The 16,931-nt window shown below is 44.3% G+C and overlaps 1 protein-coding gene across 1 annotated transcript in view; it reads right to left on the reverse strand.

Moving 5' to 3' along the window:
- Positions 1-16,931, reverse strand: part of ASIC2 (acid sensing ion channel subunit 2) — a 495,552-nt gene that overhangs the window by 53,890 nt on the left and 424,731 nt on the right. The gene's annotated exons all lie outside the window — the stretch shown is intronic.

Genomic DNA, 16,931 nt, shown 5'->3' on the forward strand with positions numbered 1-16,931 from the left:
AGTTTTAGCCCACACTGGATTAGGTTTCTTTCAAGCAAACATGGAGTGTCCTGAGCAGGATATGGAGATCCTACATGCTTTAGTCAGACAACAGATTTGGAGACAGATGGGTTGTCATACATTTTGTAGAATCCTCAAACTCTAAGCGAATCGGTGAGTTCCAGATTCCAAATTAACAAGTCAAGTTTATAACAAATTTGTCATCCAAATGCCACATCAGAAAAACAAAAGAATGGAATACAGAATAACTAAAACAGACCTTGATAAAAATATGAGGAAAGCCAAGTATAATGAATCTCTCTGCTCACCTCCCGCATTCTTCCCTCTCCCCTTCTGTAATTTTCCATGAAATAGAGGTGAAGGGGTTTCTTTCTCCTCTTACATCTGAAGCTCTGTCTCATGAAAGCTCATTCTGGAATAAATGTTGTTAATCTGTAAGGTGCCACTTTTGTTAAGTACAATGCAACAACCATCCCTACAGTCCAACTGGGGACTAGGTTTTGCAGAGCCCAGGTTCAAATCCTCAATTGGCCATGGAAGCTTGATGGCTGACCCTGGACTAGTCACTCAGCCTAACCTACCTGTCAGGATGGAACAGAGTAGAAGAGAATGATGAAAGCTGCTTTGAGCCCCCAATGGGGAGAAAAGTAGGGAAGGAAGGAAATAAATAAATTTACTCCATTATTAGATAGGATTCCCAGTCATATAACTACAAATAAAACAAAACTCTGCTGGCTCATAGCCAATAAAAACCACATGATCACATGGCAAGTAGCCAGATTTTGTACACTAATTTTTAAACAGTGTGAAATGTACTTTGAAAGATTTAAAAACAGATGGTTTTTCTTTTTATTGATAAGTGGTTTGGTAACATAATTTTTGTATGTTGGTCTTGGTACTGTAATAAAAATGATGATAAATAAATAAATAAATAGCTGTTTCAGCTATACTTGTGGCTCCTCTGGACAATTTAGCTTCAACACCTAAGCAGCCCCTGATTTGGGGGGGCTGCAATTCAACAACTGATAGGTCATCTCCCTATTCAACTGGAAGCAATTTACACTCTTAGATTTCCAGTTCTGTAAGACAGACACATTGCATTTTGCTAGCCCAAACAGGTAAAGTATGGACAGAATAAAGTCACTCCATACCAACAGTCTGTATATACAAGCAAGAAATTAGGCATAGCTGACTACTAAGTTGGAAGGTGCAAATCAGGAGCTAAAGTCTTCCCAGTCCTCCCCCTCTAGTGTCACACATTTCTGTGCAACAAAGATAAGAGGCAGTTTAGAAGAGAACCACTGACCAGCATCTGGATTTGCAAAAATTCTCCCTGGAAGTGCAAACTTTACCACTGCAACCCTGAAATCTTGAAATATTCAGCTGTTGAAGATTGATGGCCTGTAAGAAGCCTGCTGGAGTCAAACATCATGCTCAAACACTATTATCATTACTCTTGGAAGATGTGGAGCCCCCTTCTCCCTGTCCCTTTCCCAAATTTTTTCCATGTCACTGTTGTAGCACCCACCTGAAATTATGTCCTGGGTAAAGGAAGACATGGCTGTCTCCAGGATGCTCCTAGATTTAAAGCTTAAGACGATATAGGATTCCTGTTCCATCTTCTTCCATTTCACCATTTAGTACCTGGCTAAATAATCTTGAAATGTTTGCTTTTCATAAGTCTTCCTCCACTCCAACTCCCACAGGGACATACTCAGAGTGCTTCTTGTAATAAACAAAGTACAGGATCAAGCTTTTCTGGACACAAAATTTGGGGTAAGGGCCTAAGTTCTGCCCCTCTGCTCAGCCAAGTCTGAAGCATTCCTTCAGTCCAAGGAGTCTTCCAGTGATGGAGAGGCTTGGGAAGAGCCTCATGTGCTGCAAGGAGGATTCAAGATTGGCTGAGTGGAGTAGAAGGATATAAGCCAACCTGGCATAACGTTTTTATTTTGAATTTAGCATAAAATGCATGCAGCCCTCACCATAGCTGAAGAAGTAAGATGTCTTGGATCATCCATAACTTCTTTATTCTTAAATTATTGAGATGGGGGAGCAGGTACCTGCACTGCAGATGTAAATTAGTTTAGTGATCATTCACTTTTCCATTGGGAACTGCAGCATTGTAAGGTAAACTAGGAACATGGAATAGAATCTTCATTTATGAACTACAACTCCCAGGATTCTTTCAGCTTAGAAGGGCATCAGGACAAATGAAAAGAGGTATAAAACTGATCTGCATGTGTATAGTGCATGTGCCCTTGGAACAACAGTGATCGATCCTACAGATGTTTTCTAAGGAGGAATGAGTTAATTTGTGTAAAAGAAACACTGTTTAACACTTTCTCCTCTCAGGGAACCTTTCAACAACTCTGCTGTGGAACTACTGTGTATTGTATAGGATTTGGGAGGCACACTCTAAACCAGTTCAAGTGGAATGCACTGCAGGCCAAGCCAATTGGGTCTCCTTGTCCCTCCAGATGCAATGAGCCACAGCACAGGTTAAGATGACCACAGGGAGACCTCTGGGAAATGTCTCCATCTGATGACTGCCAAAATGGCTAATGTCCGGCACTGTGAATTCCTTCACCAGCCACATCACTTCCATAAGGCAGCTAATACAGAAACGCCCTGTGGCAAGCTTCAGAATAAAACAATGGCTACTGCTAATGTTAAAACTGGGAACTGTGGCACAATATAAATAAGCAAGAAGAAGTTTTATTTCAGAGATCTCTATGTGATCTTCACTTGCACATGCTCTACCTCCAAGAATACTCATTAGAAAACACCCAATATGTTGCAAGAGCAGCTCCACTATAGTGAGTGAGACCCTTTTTAAAAAAAATCTTCTAATTGAGGAATCTCTGGGTTTGGGGGAATAAAGTTTGACAACCACAGTTCATACACTAAGAGCTACAGAAACCACTGAAGAAATAGTGAATGATAATAAAAACAGACTTGCATCCTGAACATTTGGAAGGCAACCCAGATGATTAAGGGATTGGAGCACCTTTCCAATGAGGAAAGGCTAACGAGTTGGGGGGTGGGGTTCAGTTTAGAAAAAAACAGTAACTAAGGAGGGAAGGGAGCGGTAGAGGTTTGGAAAATTACACATGGAGTGGAGAAGGTGGATAGAGGGAGCTTTCCCCCCCTGACCCACAGTGCTAGAACTCAGGGGTATTGAATGAAGTAGAGAGGCAATAGGTACAGAACAAACAAAAGGAAATACTTCTTCACTCAACGTGTAGTCAAATTGTGAAATTCAAAGCCCGTGGACATAGTGATGGCCTCTAGTGTGGATGGCTTTAAAAGGAACAGATTTATGGAGGTTTGGACAGACAGACTCATGGAGAAGTGGTCCATCACTTGCTAGTAGCCACGGTTACTAAAGGGAACTTCCACATCCAGAGGCAGTAAATCTTTTAATAGCAGTGCCAGGAAGCGACACCAGGCAAAGGTTTTGACCTTTATGCCTTGTTTGTTGGCCCCCCCAGGGCAACTGGTTCCTCACTGTATGAAACAGCATATGAAACAGGATCCTGAAACAGATGGGGGCCACTGCTCTAATCTGGCAGGTCACTCATTATGTACTTAAGCAGGGATGTCAATCAGGAGCCAGTGAGGAATCCCAGAAGGGGGAACAATTTGTGACACACTCACCCCCCCCCCCACACACACACAATTTCATGATCTCTCTTTCCAGAATCCTGTAAGGGCTTTATACAGGCCAATCTCTCCCCATTCATTTCTTCATAACAAATATACTGCACGCTCAGGTATCATCAGGATTTTCCTGCCCACATGGTGAGTCTGCAATTAGAGACCTCACCCTCATCTGTGGATGGCCTGGTTTCACTGCTTTCATGACTGACTACATGGACATTAGATACCGCGATGCTCTACAGTAGGAACCTTCCATGAATGAGCTCTCTGTTTGCAGTATCAAATTCAATACGCCTTGCTTGACCAAGCCCCTTCTCATTCAGCTGTACACAGCTTCTCACACCTTAGATTTCTTAGATTTCTTCTAAGATTTCTTAGATTTCTTCCCAGATCTCTGTCTCTGTGACCCCCTGCCCCTGTACTCTCACTGTCCCCGGGTGATGGGTTTCCCCATTTCTATGTATCCTTGTACCCTTATCTCTTAACCCCTTTGTTTTCCCTGCTTTCCCAACACACTGGGGGTCCCAGAAAACAATCCTATCCATGCATAGGGAAATGCATGACTTTTTTGTGCTTAAACCTCTTGGCCCCAGGGGTGAGAGCATTCAACCACAGTAGTGGCATGTGAAGAAGTGAGCAATGACTCAACAAAATGTGTTCATTTATTTATAACATTTATATGCTACCTTTCCACCCAAACAGGGTCCCCAAGGCGGCAACATCAGACATTAGCTCCTGCTGGAATTAATTTTGTTAGACTGTAAGGTGCCAACAGACTTAGTGTTTATTCTGCTATAATAGACTAACATGGCCATCCTACCAGAACAACCACAGTGGAACAGACCTGACTGCCAAAGGAAAGCACATTAGCTGAGGGTGGGCAGGGAGGAGACAGTCCTGGCATGTATGAGGAGGGCCTGGCAACTCCTATTACTCTCCACGATCGTTCTCCAGCCGGCACTAACAATGCTTAATTATTCTTTCAGCAAGCTGAATATTTATAGAAGCTCATATAATATCCATGTAAATAACCAAATCAGGCAGTTCTGATTGTTACGGATATAAATACCCCGCTGTCGGCGGCTTTCAAGATGAGACAGTGGAGATGGATTGCCGCTGGCGTGTGGGAAGCTTGTTTGGATAAACATTGACATTTGTCAATCTCTCCCTCGGGGCCTGGGGGACGTGGCAGGCTCGCGCAGGAAGAAACACCATGGAAGGCCTTCAGCAGGCTTTTGCAGCTGGTAGGCAGCTCCTGGATAGCAGCTTGTTTTTACCCTTCCTGTTCTTGCTCCCTGAGACTCCGAGGTAACAAGAAATTGTACTTGGGTGTTCCCCCACATAACAGGTTAGATTCAGTCAGCTTTCCTGTTCCATCTCACCCCATTCCCTTTCTTACTATACTCCTCCATCCCCCCACGGCCACTGTTCATGCAGCACTGCTTTTGTGGTGGTCAAAGGGGACCACCTTTTCTCTCCTTTACACCAAGAAAAAACTTGGTTGGATTCAACCTGATGATAGGAAGGCTGCAATCCTAAACACCCGGACTTGAGAGTAAGGCTGTATCCTGACTGCAATGATTTTCTGTGCTCCTTCCATTACTGCTGAGAACGCAGAGGCATTCGCCTCGGTAATAGAGTGCCTACATGGCAGTGTGGTGGTTTCTTGCCACACTTCACTGTGGCTGCTACCCTCTCCCCCCAACCACTGCGGTACTTTTTAAAAAAAAATGTTAAATATATCACTATCGTGTTAAGCTACAATGATATCAATCATCAATAAAAAGAAAACCCTGAAAAAAACCCTCTGGTGGTAGAACAGCATCCTCGGGGGATTGAGGCAAGGAAAACAACACTGATGTGGGCAGGACTTGCAAAAATGTGCACCTTATGCAAAAGTGCGCATTGCATACCACACAGTATGCAAAGACTTGTTGACTGTGATTTTTTTCCAAATGGGAATGACTTCTGATCAGACATGCTTAGTACCAATCTACAAAGGTATCTTTTCATACAGACTCCAGCCAAAGAACATATATATCTGAATTACCAATATCCAGTAAGAAAACATAAGAAAGCCATAACCTTGTCAAGACCTTCATTTCTAAGAGGGCTTGGCAGGCATGGAGGCCACACATTGTGTGACCTGAACCCCCTACTTCTAGATGTAACTACCAGTTTGTCAGTGCTGAAGGCACTCAACACATGCTTCAAACACTCTCTTACTTCACATGTCCCTGATTTGAATGCTGGAGCTGAAAAGAGAGTCTAGGGCATAAGATTTTTGTGGCCCCCCAGCTTCAAAGATATTTGATATTGGTCCAGATGGTAACAGTTTACTTTAGATTACTGATTTAACAAAATATCTCTCCCACCTTTCTGCCCTCATAAGGGACACCAAGGTGGCTGACAAATTAAAACTTACACAATAAAGTCACATTAACAAACAAAACCAACCAAAACAACAACAACAACAACAACATTAAAACAGTTAAACAGATTACTAAATTCAGGGGGGCATGCCACTAGCAACATCACAGCTAGCTGATTTTAGAGGAAAGAAAAAATGCTGGGCTCAACAGTCCTTTGGTCTGAACTAGCAATTCTAAGGATAATGAGGAGCCTGCCATTCAGAGTTCTTGCATCTTATACAGTTGAATCTGTTCCATTTCCTTCTCTTTGCTTCGATCCCCTGCCCTGCTTCCTGCCACATTGATTTCACTCGCCTTCCTCACCAGCTGTTCTCTTACAGCCCCAGAGCCACTGTCTCAGTACTGCTGCCTGCCCGTGTGCCTTCCTGCCCCAGAGCTGCTGTTTGGAGCCTTTCCATTAGCTACAGGTTGTATTCCTCTGAGCTTGATCATCTCCTTTTGCCCTCCAGGCCTCTTTGTTACTGCAACTCAACTCCAGTTTAGCACTAGGCTCCAGACTTTGCTACTGGTCTCCTTTCATAGAGTTGAGCAGGATGCTAAGTGATGCTAACAGCCGTCTCCATGGCAACCTTGCAGAAAAATTCCAGCATCCTTGGACCAGAAGACACAGCTGTTCGTCACCTGCACTGTGTGTGCCCCCCTCCCCAGAACAGCAGCTCCTGTTCACAATGTTCAGGTCCTTACTAACACTTTGCAGGTGCAGTGCCCAGGGATGCTGTCTGTCCCCCAACCCCATTCCCTGCTGCTGCCACACAAATCCATCACCATCACCATCTTGCTCTAGGCAGTTGAGACTGAAGAAAGCAATCAACAGTTACAAAGCTCAGAGCCGCCAATGGCGTAGGAAGTCAAATTTGACCTGAAACGTAGCTCCCCCCTCCCCACCTCCACAAAGCATCATCCTACAAAACAAGCCTCAGAACAGAGATTAAATTTCTAGATGCTGGGACTGAGCTTGCCTGAAAGCCACATTTGCCATCACAGAAGCTGTGCTGCCCAGCTCACCTGGGAGTGAGACAGGCTATTGTCAGTCTTCTGGTGAGAAATACTGAGGGAGAATCCAAATGAGAATCCTGCTTTGTTCACACGTGCACATTAAATTGTGCAATGGTTACAAGATTAAGCAATGACCTGTATGTCCAAATGGGCTCTCATTCTTTCCTGGAGGTTATAATTTTGGCAATTTGAGCAAGCATAGGAAGAGATTATGCTCTGCATGACCCTCTTGTTATATGTTGTTCCCCTCTAGAACAAATAGGGCAACGTATGCATTTTCTAGTTTGGTAGGTATAACTGGAAGCCTAGATTTTTGAGGAGTACGAGTTCATGCATACCAAAGCTAGAAAATACATGCACTGACCTACTCACACAATATGGTGACAGCATGTCTTGAGAGGACTGTGCACAGTGAGATCTCCCCTTACGCATGGACTGATCGCCAAAACTGTTAATGGACTGAAACGGGTTGCAGAGAACCACAAAGGGAAATTCTGTATCACCTCAACACCAACTGTTTTTCAAAAGGTGTCAATTCACACATTCCGCTTCAGTGCGCAATAACTCAGTGCTGAGAAATCGACCCTTATGCACAAATCAACCCCCTTCCCCCCCCCCCCCGCCAGTTCTCAAGTCCTCAGTTCTGCATGTCCTCAGTGCTATTATTGTAATCCTGAGCTCAAACCAGGTTCTGGGACTAAACCCTGGTAATACTGCAGCTGCAATTAAGCCCCATTTCAGACTCGCTACAGGAGGGCCTCATTGCTGAAATTTCAAAAATGTAGCTTGCAGGAAAGAAGCATAAAATAGCTCTTGGCATATACCTTTGTAACTTGGAAAAGGTCGGGCCAAAATACAAGACCTACATCCCTTGCTAAGGTCCCCAGAACACTGAGAGCTGCAGGTCTGATTCTTGCTTTGGGAGACGCAGGCTTTACTTTCAGCCTGGCGACATTACAAACAGGGTTATCCTGTGCATGTTTTCTCAACAAAAGATATTCGGGAGCTGTGTGAACAGCCTCCTGTTGGTTGTTTTTTTAAATTGAAAAACTGCACTGACAGCTGTGATTGGAAACAGAAGATAAAGCAAGGGGAACTGCTAACTAAATTCCTCCCCTCCCTTCCTTGGGAACTTAAGGCAGTTCCCTCTCCTTCCATTTAAGCCATAGAACAACTTTGTGAGGTGGATTCCATTGAGAGAGAGTTCTTGGCCCAAGGTTACCCAGTAAGATTTATGGCAGCAGAGATTTGAATCTGGGATTCCCTAGCTGAACACTGGCTTAGCCTTTCCCTTCCTACTACTTTTCCTTCTCAAAAACCACCTTCTCCTGGCCGCTTCTCTTCCAGCAAGGAAAAGATGTTCCAGTAGAGAAATCCTAAACAGAGTTACAAGCTTCTCTGTCCACTAGAGCCTATGGGCATAGAAGGGTGCAACTCTGCTTAAGACTGCACTGCAGATCTTGCCCTCATTAGATGGAGAGCAGCATGCAGGAAAAAGAACACCAGATGTAGAAGACTTTGATATTGTGAAGAGAAAGTTACACTCTTCCAGGCAGGTTTGAGAACAGTTCTGTACACTCCAGCATGGCAGCTCGATCACTAGTAACGGCACTGCCAGCTTAGAAATAGGGGTCTCTTCTCTGCACAAGGGTTTTCCATTAAGCAGTGTTGTTATTAGAGATGTAAACTGCCGTTCCAGGAATGGCTTCATACAATTTGTATAAAAGGTTATATTTTTATCCTTCACCAGTCCCTCTCCTCCAATAAGGAAGAATTCTTCTGTAGAAGGGGTTCAAAGCAAGTATCTGCTGACAAAAAGTAGTGTGGGGGGTGGGGAATCTTTCCAACCAACAGCATAATAATATTGTCAAAGCTGTGAATGCCACTAATGGGAACATGAAATGCAAGCCCCAGGAGGTAAATGAAGCTCTCCATTCAGCATCAATAAGACCCGGCCATGCCTTCCTCCCGTTCACCAAAACATTTACCCTTCTTACGTTCTCTCAAGATCCACTTCCTCAGCAAAGGCATTCCTGAGCCAGCCCTTCTTTATCTCAGCTGTACTCCCTTTACTGCATGGCCTTCCACCCCATTACTTGATCTCCCCCATCCCCAGCTTTTATTTACCATACCTCTGGCAGTGGCAGCCACCTTGGAAGTGCCACACGTGTGCTTTATGGAAGGGTGTCATGGCTCCACTCTGCCACTGTGCCTCAGACACAGTGTTTACCACCAAATTCAAGGACTTATCCTAAAACTTGACACCTGCAGTAGTTAACTATCTCCAAGATACCCTACCTCTCCTGCTTTTGTTGACATTTAGAAAGCTGCCCTAAATTTGTGTCCTTGTAAATTGTCCCAGGACCCACTGCCCAAAGCAGGGCATTTCTGCTTCACTATTTGACCAGGCTTGTATGCAGTCTTTTCCTTCTTACTCATAAGGCTCAATGATGGCCTGGAGTCCACAAACCAGATCCGATGACCATAAAATGGTTATAATAAATGTAACAAAGCTGAGAGAATCACTGCTGCTTGGCTGTGAGTTTGACATAGCTAAACAGCTATGATGTCATGGAATGTTCACCAACATTCAAACAGCCAACTTAGTCTCAGCACACCCTTCTTTTTAGAGACTGTGTATATTTCAACTCTAATTTATGCCAAAAAGAATTCCAGGGCATGACATTTATTATGCAAGAGAAACGCTTCTATAATCACCAGCTTCCCACTAAAAGCCCAGCCAGATATCAAGTACCTCCACCACCAGCAATGAAAACCTACCCTTGTCCCAAGTTTAGACCCCAGCCCTCAACATCCTCATCAACGGAACCAAGACCATAGTCCAGAATTGCAGTTCTTTGTATCTATACTTAAATTATCTTTCTCAAGTCTGAAAAGGATGTTTAAAAGGCTCCCCGCCTGCTCCCTGGGAAAGCTGAAAGCACAGAGGGCCCTGAGAAAAGATTGGTGAAAGAGGAAGCGCTGGGCCAAAGCATGACTCAATGGGAACAGGAATCAGCTAAAGGGCAAAACAGCTTTGGCAGCAGCTACACTGGTTCAGTTCAAGTGCTCCGGAGAGACCGCCCCTCGCTGCTAGAACAAATCATTCTGCTCAACGATCCAACTGAGACAGCCGAAACCCAGCTGACCTTTGCAGAACCCGCTCTTTCAAAGAGATGGCTTGAAGAAACAGATTAGACACTTTCAGGGGAGGAGCCGTCTATCAACAACTGCGAGCCATGACAGCGAAGTGAGAGTTCTGTGCCCAGAAGCAGCATGCCTCAGAATGCCAGAAGCCTGGGGCAAGCAACAGGAGACGGTTGTAAGAACAGCTGTGCTGGATCTTCTAGATCAGAGACACTCAGTGGCTTGGGAGCCTCCTGTGGTTCTTCTGAGCACTGCTCCCCAGTGTGGTGCATGCCCCATGTTTCAGGAAAGTAGAAAAGGCCCTTGCCTTGGTGGGGCTTGTGGTTGGCAGGTGGTCCCCACCTTGAAACAGCCACCACTGGAGGAATGGATAAACTGCAAGCCTCCCTGAGGTGGAGGCCTCATGCCAAGGTTGGAAGTAAATGTGGCTCTTTTGGTTGATGGTAATTGTGAATGTGGCTCTCCATGAGCCACAGAGTGAGCACTACTGACCTAGAGGCTTTCAAGAAGTCTGCAAGCAGGGCACCAATGGAACCACTCTCACCCACTTGTCACCTATAGCTGGTACTCAGAGGCATACTGCCTCTGAAACTGGAGGTTCTACCATGCCTAATGAGGTTTCGATAGACACACATTTATCTAATCTTCTTTTAATCACACCTAAGCCAGGGTCATTCCACACTGTGGATCCAAATCTGTATTACATGATGAAATGCTAGTTTTGTCTGCCCTGACCTTAATGCGATTCAATTTCACTGGGTGACCTGAAGTTCTCACATTATGAGCAAAGAAAAGCATTTTCTCTATCCACTTCCTTCAAATTACACTTACTTTTCTAAACCTCTATCATTTCTCCCTTGAGGAACCTTTATGCTATGCTGCTGAGCACTAGGAGGTATCCAGTGGACCAATTCTAGAGAAAGAACGCTGAACAAGGCGAATGACAGAAGGCACCACCTTTATAAGGGGCAGAGGGACCTCCTTTGGAAGCTGTTGTCTCTGTTGCAGAAGGAGGCCTCCCAACATTTTGTGATTGGCCTTATCTCTGTGGCAGCCCATTAAATTATTGGCTCTGCCCTTAAAGCAGCTATTTTATGCGGGCAGTAACAACCTAAGGGCCAAGCTACACATGACGAATGACACTTGAACGGCAAGTGTATTTCTCCCTGTTCACTTGCCCTCCACTTGATCCACTTGCCGTTCAAGTGTCATTCGTCATGTGTAGCTTGGCCCTAAGAGACCCAGGTTCGAATCCCCCGTCTGCCATGGAAGCTCACCGGATGATCTTGGGCCATTAATTCCATCAGCTTAACCAAACTCACGGAGGTGCTGTTGTGTGAATAAACTGGAGGACAGGAGAATGATGTTATATGCTGCTTATGGTCCTTTTGGGTGAAAAGGTCAAGTATAAATATCTGAATAAACAAACAAATAAAAACCCAGGCCTCCCTAGCCCAAGCCCACAGCACTTCCCTGAGTGATCCTTAGTCATTGTGCTTACTGGATTCCTGCCTCACATGTCAACTTAGAGTGTCTCTACACAAGATGCCTCAGCACATATTTGTCAAGTGTAGGGAGACACAATGTCAGCCGGGAAGCCTAGTTTAAAAAGACAGAGCCAGCTCCTCAGAGGGTTTGTTAATTTCATCATCACCTCCCAGAAGGCTCTGTCAATTTCACTGTAAAGCTGTGTGGGATCGCAACCAGAGGGCAGCAAGGAATGGAAATGGGCTGGAGCTGCCTTCCAGAGCTGGGCTCGGACCTGGAGAAGTTATAATGAGCAGAAGTTTCCTTTCTGGCATTTCACAGCCCCTTCGCACAGCTCCAGTGTATAACAAAGCCTTTGCCCTGCTGCTGGCTCTGTCTTTTTAAACTACCCTTTGTGGCTAACACTGAATCTCCCAACACATGTTCTTCACATGTCAGATGTCTTGTGTAGAGAGACTCTTAGGTGCAGGGTAGAAGGGTTTGTGTGTGACAGCCTTTCCATCATGCAAAGCACATGACTCAGCCCTGACTTATGGAGTGGAAGGAGTGGGCTACAGGCTGCTCCTTATCCACAAGAGATGGTTGTGTAAACTGGGCAACGGTGCCTCCATTTCTATGGTGGCCAGGCTGTTGCCAGAGGAGGGGAAACGCCATTGACCTTTTCTTTCTGCAAAAACATGGCTAATTGCCTTAATTCCACTGTTCATTAGGAAAAGGTCCAAGACGTAATGAGACGGAAGAACATTTGCATGCTCTCCTTTGTATGACATCTCTCCCTGTCTTCCTTGAAGGTCATGGGCAGCCAGGATGGGCTCAGAAACAAGCTCTCAGGCCAACACCCTCCTCCTCGTTCTCCCAGGGTTTATTTATCCTTCTGCCTGCTGGCGCTTTTAAGGATGTTATTCATCCAGTCGGACTTTTTATGTTCCTGGCAACATAAATCAAGAACCTTGTCACTTTTTTACAGCCACGACTAAATATTGCTACCAGGTAATGCAGCCTCTTAACGTTATTTAAAAGAGAGCTGCGTCCTTCCTTTTGTGAGGCTGTTGGCGCCCGGGCTGAGGTTGTTTTATGGAGAAGTTTAATAGTAGAGCCCAAGATGAAGTCCTACTTGGGAAGGAGGGAACTGCGGCAAAGATTTACAAGCAGAAAAAAGCTGGTTTCTGTTGGCACAAAGAGGCAGAGAAGTCTATGGTTCAGTTTGCTCAATGGAGAAGGGCAACAGCTGCACTATGCATCTTGCATGCCCAATCAGAATTCCAAGGCAAGAAAAGTGGAATTCTGTGACCTGTATTAATCACGCAAATTGATTACATCTGCACAATTTCTTTTGCACTTATTAGCTGAAGAAACGCAAAGTTTAGTTTACCTATTCGGCATTCTCTGTACATTCTGTCTGAAATGTATCCTCTTTTTTTCAACACTAAGATATGTTCACATTGGCATTCTATGCTTAAAAGTGCCAGTTCAGCAAAACTCACTTGCAAGAGGGCCAGAAAAACACACACACTCTGTAATGCAATCTCTCTCTTGAGCAGGGAGACAGCAAAAAGAATGATTCTATGTACAATTACAAGTCTGGATTCATGTACACAATGAACCCACCTTCTACAAGTGCATGAAGGTCAGTACTGTGTACTCAGACTAGCAGCAGCCCTACCAGGTCTCAGATATAGGACTTTCACACCACCTATTACTTGAGCCTCTTCAACAGGAGATGCCAGGAACTGAACCTGGGACCTTCTGGATGCCAAGCAGATGCTCTACCACTGAGCCACAGCCTCCCCCAATTCCAGCCATATGCCTGCACCTCTTCTTAAGGTGGGAAAGAAGGATGCAAAATATATTCTAATGCAAAATACAGTCTCTCAATCATTATTCACTGCTAATGATGATTTGCATTTTTTTTCTATCACAAGAAAGGAGAAAGAGCCACAGAGGGCAGCAAAGTCCTAACACTAACCACTAGAAATCTTAATTGCCATTTTTGAGGCTTCTAACACTTCAATATGGCATTACGTAATGCACTTTTTAAGTATATATTTTTTTCAAATTCCTACCATGCTATGGAGCACTCTGGGTTACCTTACGCCATTAAGTCTCCCTCTGTCAGCTTAACCCAACTCACGAAGTGGTTGTAGGGCTACCAGGTTGGTAACCTCCTGCCCTTCACCTCCATTCCCCACCACTGAGCCTCAGAAGCAAACAGGGGGGGGCAGCAACAATAATTAACAGCCCCCCACAAAACCCAGAAGTGGCATCGCTATGTTGAGTGACTCTCTAGGATCATCTCCTGATCTCTGTGGTAAAAACTGTAGAGGTTGGATGGGGAATTCCTAAAGCATCACACTCTTTGGTGATGTCACTTCTGGTTCTTTGGTCAGAAAGATCCTGTGGTATCATGTGATGCCATTCCCAGCTATCTTTGCTCCCACCCCCCAGCGTCTTGCCCTTGGCTGGCAATGGTAGGTGGTTGTGAGAACACCATACCCCGCCCCCCTAATTGGGAGGAAACAGTGTATATTGCCCTAAGCTCCTTGGAGACATGATGAGATAAAAAGGAATATATAGATAGAAAGATAACTTTATGGGGGGACTGGTGCAAAAAAAGAGAAAATAGCACAAAAAGTAATGTGTTCAGTTTGCACAAGGGAAAAGTAAAAAAAAATGGAGGTCCTTGATTTGAAACAGTGGATCTGCAAAGTTCAGTAGCATCCCTATGTGAATCCTCCCACTCCTTGTGATTTAAAGTGGGAAGGGGAGAAGCTGATTGCATGGGAACACTTGTTCAAGGAAAGCGCTCAGGATTCTTTTCAACAATCCTATAGTGTAATGGTATAGTGATTAGTATCAAACAAGGTTCTGGGAGACCTGAGTTTGAATCCCCATTCTGCACCTAAAGCCTGCTATGTGACCGTGGGCCAGATATACACTCTAACTCTAACCAACCTCAAAGGGTTGTTGCATGGATAAAACAGTGAAAGGGAAGATAATTTGAGCCCCCATTGAAAATAAAAGTGGGTCACATAAGCAAACAAAAAGCCCAGTAAAGTAAGTTGGTATTGTTTTCCCCCATGTTACAGATACAGGTAGGGTGGGATGCAGAGGATTAGAGAGGAGGTCACCTAGTCCTTACATGTCCAAGGTGAGGTGTAAATGGGTAACTCTCCAGCCCACATTCCTGGGGGGATGGATTAAATCCTCATTCCCAAGTTCAACTCCAAGGGCAATTCTGAGAGCAAAGGGAAGCCCCTGTTTTCAGACACCAGAGCCTTTCTGAGTGGATTTTGTACCAAAACCACCCTAGCATTTGAATGCTAATATTTGGACATCCTCAACTCTCTCTCTTATTTTAAAACCAAGAGCCGAATTAAGTGTTGCTATGGCAACCAACACAGCTGATACTAGCTATTAAAGTGTGTGTGTGTTCGGAAAGCTCGACCCATTCAAAGCCTTGCTGTGCCAGTCAGAAAACAGGTGGGAGACACAGATTCGTGCCACAGCTCTGCTTTTATCATGGTACGACAGCGTCAAGTTGCACCCAGGGCACTGAGGGTACCCAAGGAAATGTCAGAGGCCTAGATATGCTATCCAGATTTCAGAGGGGGCAGGTAGTTAGGGAGCACGAAGGAGGGTCGGGGGGGCAGTAATCTAGTAGTTTGACTCAGCAATAAGTGGACCAGATCAGCATGGTTCACATATGCAGCAGGATGAGGTGACAAAAGCTGTTGAGGTGGTTGAAAGGGCTGTACTACTACTGACTGTAGGGAAGGGAGTGTATTTATCAAAGTTCTTTCGCATTAATAATTCCCCTGAAAGTAAAAAAAAATATCAAAAGGAGAGAACAGAGAACTTTTCTCCCTGATGAGCAGACATAATGTGGGGAGGTTTCATATGAGGGCACGTTAAAAATGTGTCTCTCCCCACCTGCTGTCTGAAATGGTAAGGCTCACTTTGTCACTTACAAATTCTACCATCTGACGGCCAGAATGGTACAGTGGTTAGAGCGTCAAACTAGGATCTGGGAGAGTCAGGATCGAATCCTCATACTGCCATGGAAGCCTGTTGGATGACCTTGGGCCAGTCACACACACTCATCCTAACCTACCTCTTAGGGTTGTTGTGAGGATAAAATTGAGGAGCGGAGAAAGTGGAGTATAGATGAACATATACATATAAATATATAAATATATAAATACACACACACACAAACAAACAAACAAACAAACAAATGTATGTGTCGTCTAGGCCCAAGTGGATACAGCAGATCTGGGTACAACGCAGCAGGCACAGAGCTGGGTGCTATGACACTGGACTGGTTCTCTGTAGTGACCCAGTTCGCAGGATTGGGGGGGTCTTTTAGGTATCATAAGGGGTGGAACAGAATAAGCAACCGGATCTGCAGGATGCCTGCCAAGAAACGTCATAGCTTTGACAGTAAAATCTGGCCTTAAGATACAGAGCTCAATCCAGAAAGCAGTTAAAGGAGTAATATTTTTGTCCAGTAAATAAATATGAACAAATCATAGTGCAGCCAGTAAAAGTAAAGTGATTAGTAGGGGGGGCGGAATTATTAGATTTTTGACTGAATTGGAAAGCAGAAGTTCAATATATAGAATCAGGTGGAAAAAAGACATTTCAATGAATATTGCTGAAGCTGCTTAGCTGAAAATAGAGAGATTGCGAAGTCTTCCGGCTAACATCGTGTCTCCCTACACTTGACTTATGAATGAAAGAGAATGCTTTAAAGATTTTATATAGATGGTACTACACACCAGCAAGAATGGCAAAAATTATGGTCACAGGAGAAAACAGGAAATGTATGGATTTTTTTACCATATCTCACGGTATGCCTAGTTGTTAAAAATTCTGAACAGACACTTGTAAGAGATCAGAAGAGAGAGTAAAATTTTAGAAGTCTCATGTGCATCCAAAACAGCCCTTCTAGGGCAATTGCCTTAAAAAGTGAAAAAGGGAAATCAGTATCTCATAAAAAAGTTTCTTGACAGCAACTAGAACCTTGACAGCTGAATTAGAAGGAGAAAAATACTACCTCAAATGAAAGTCTGGCTACAGAAAGCTGGAGTCATTATAATATTAGAAAAAATAAATATATATAAACATTTGTAGGAATTAAAGAGGTATTCTCAAGAACATTTTTCTTTGATCCAGTGTGATATAGTGATAAGAGTGCAGGATTAGAAT

The sequence above is a fragment of the Eublepharis macularius genome, chromosome 12, assembly GCF_028583425.1.
Source record: "Eublepharis macularius isolate TG4126 chromosome 12, MPM_Emac_v1.0, whole genome shotgun sequence".
In the NCBI taxonomy this organism is placed as follows: domain Eukaryota; kingdom Metazoa; phylum Chordata; class Lepidosauria; order Squamata; family Eublepharidae; genus Eublepharis; species Eublepharis macularius.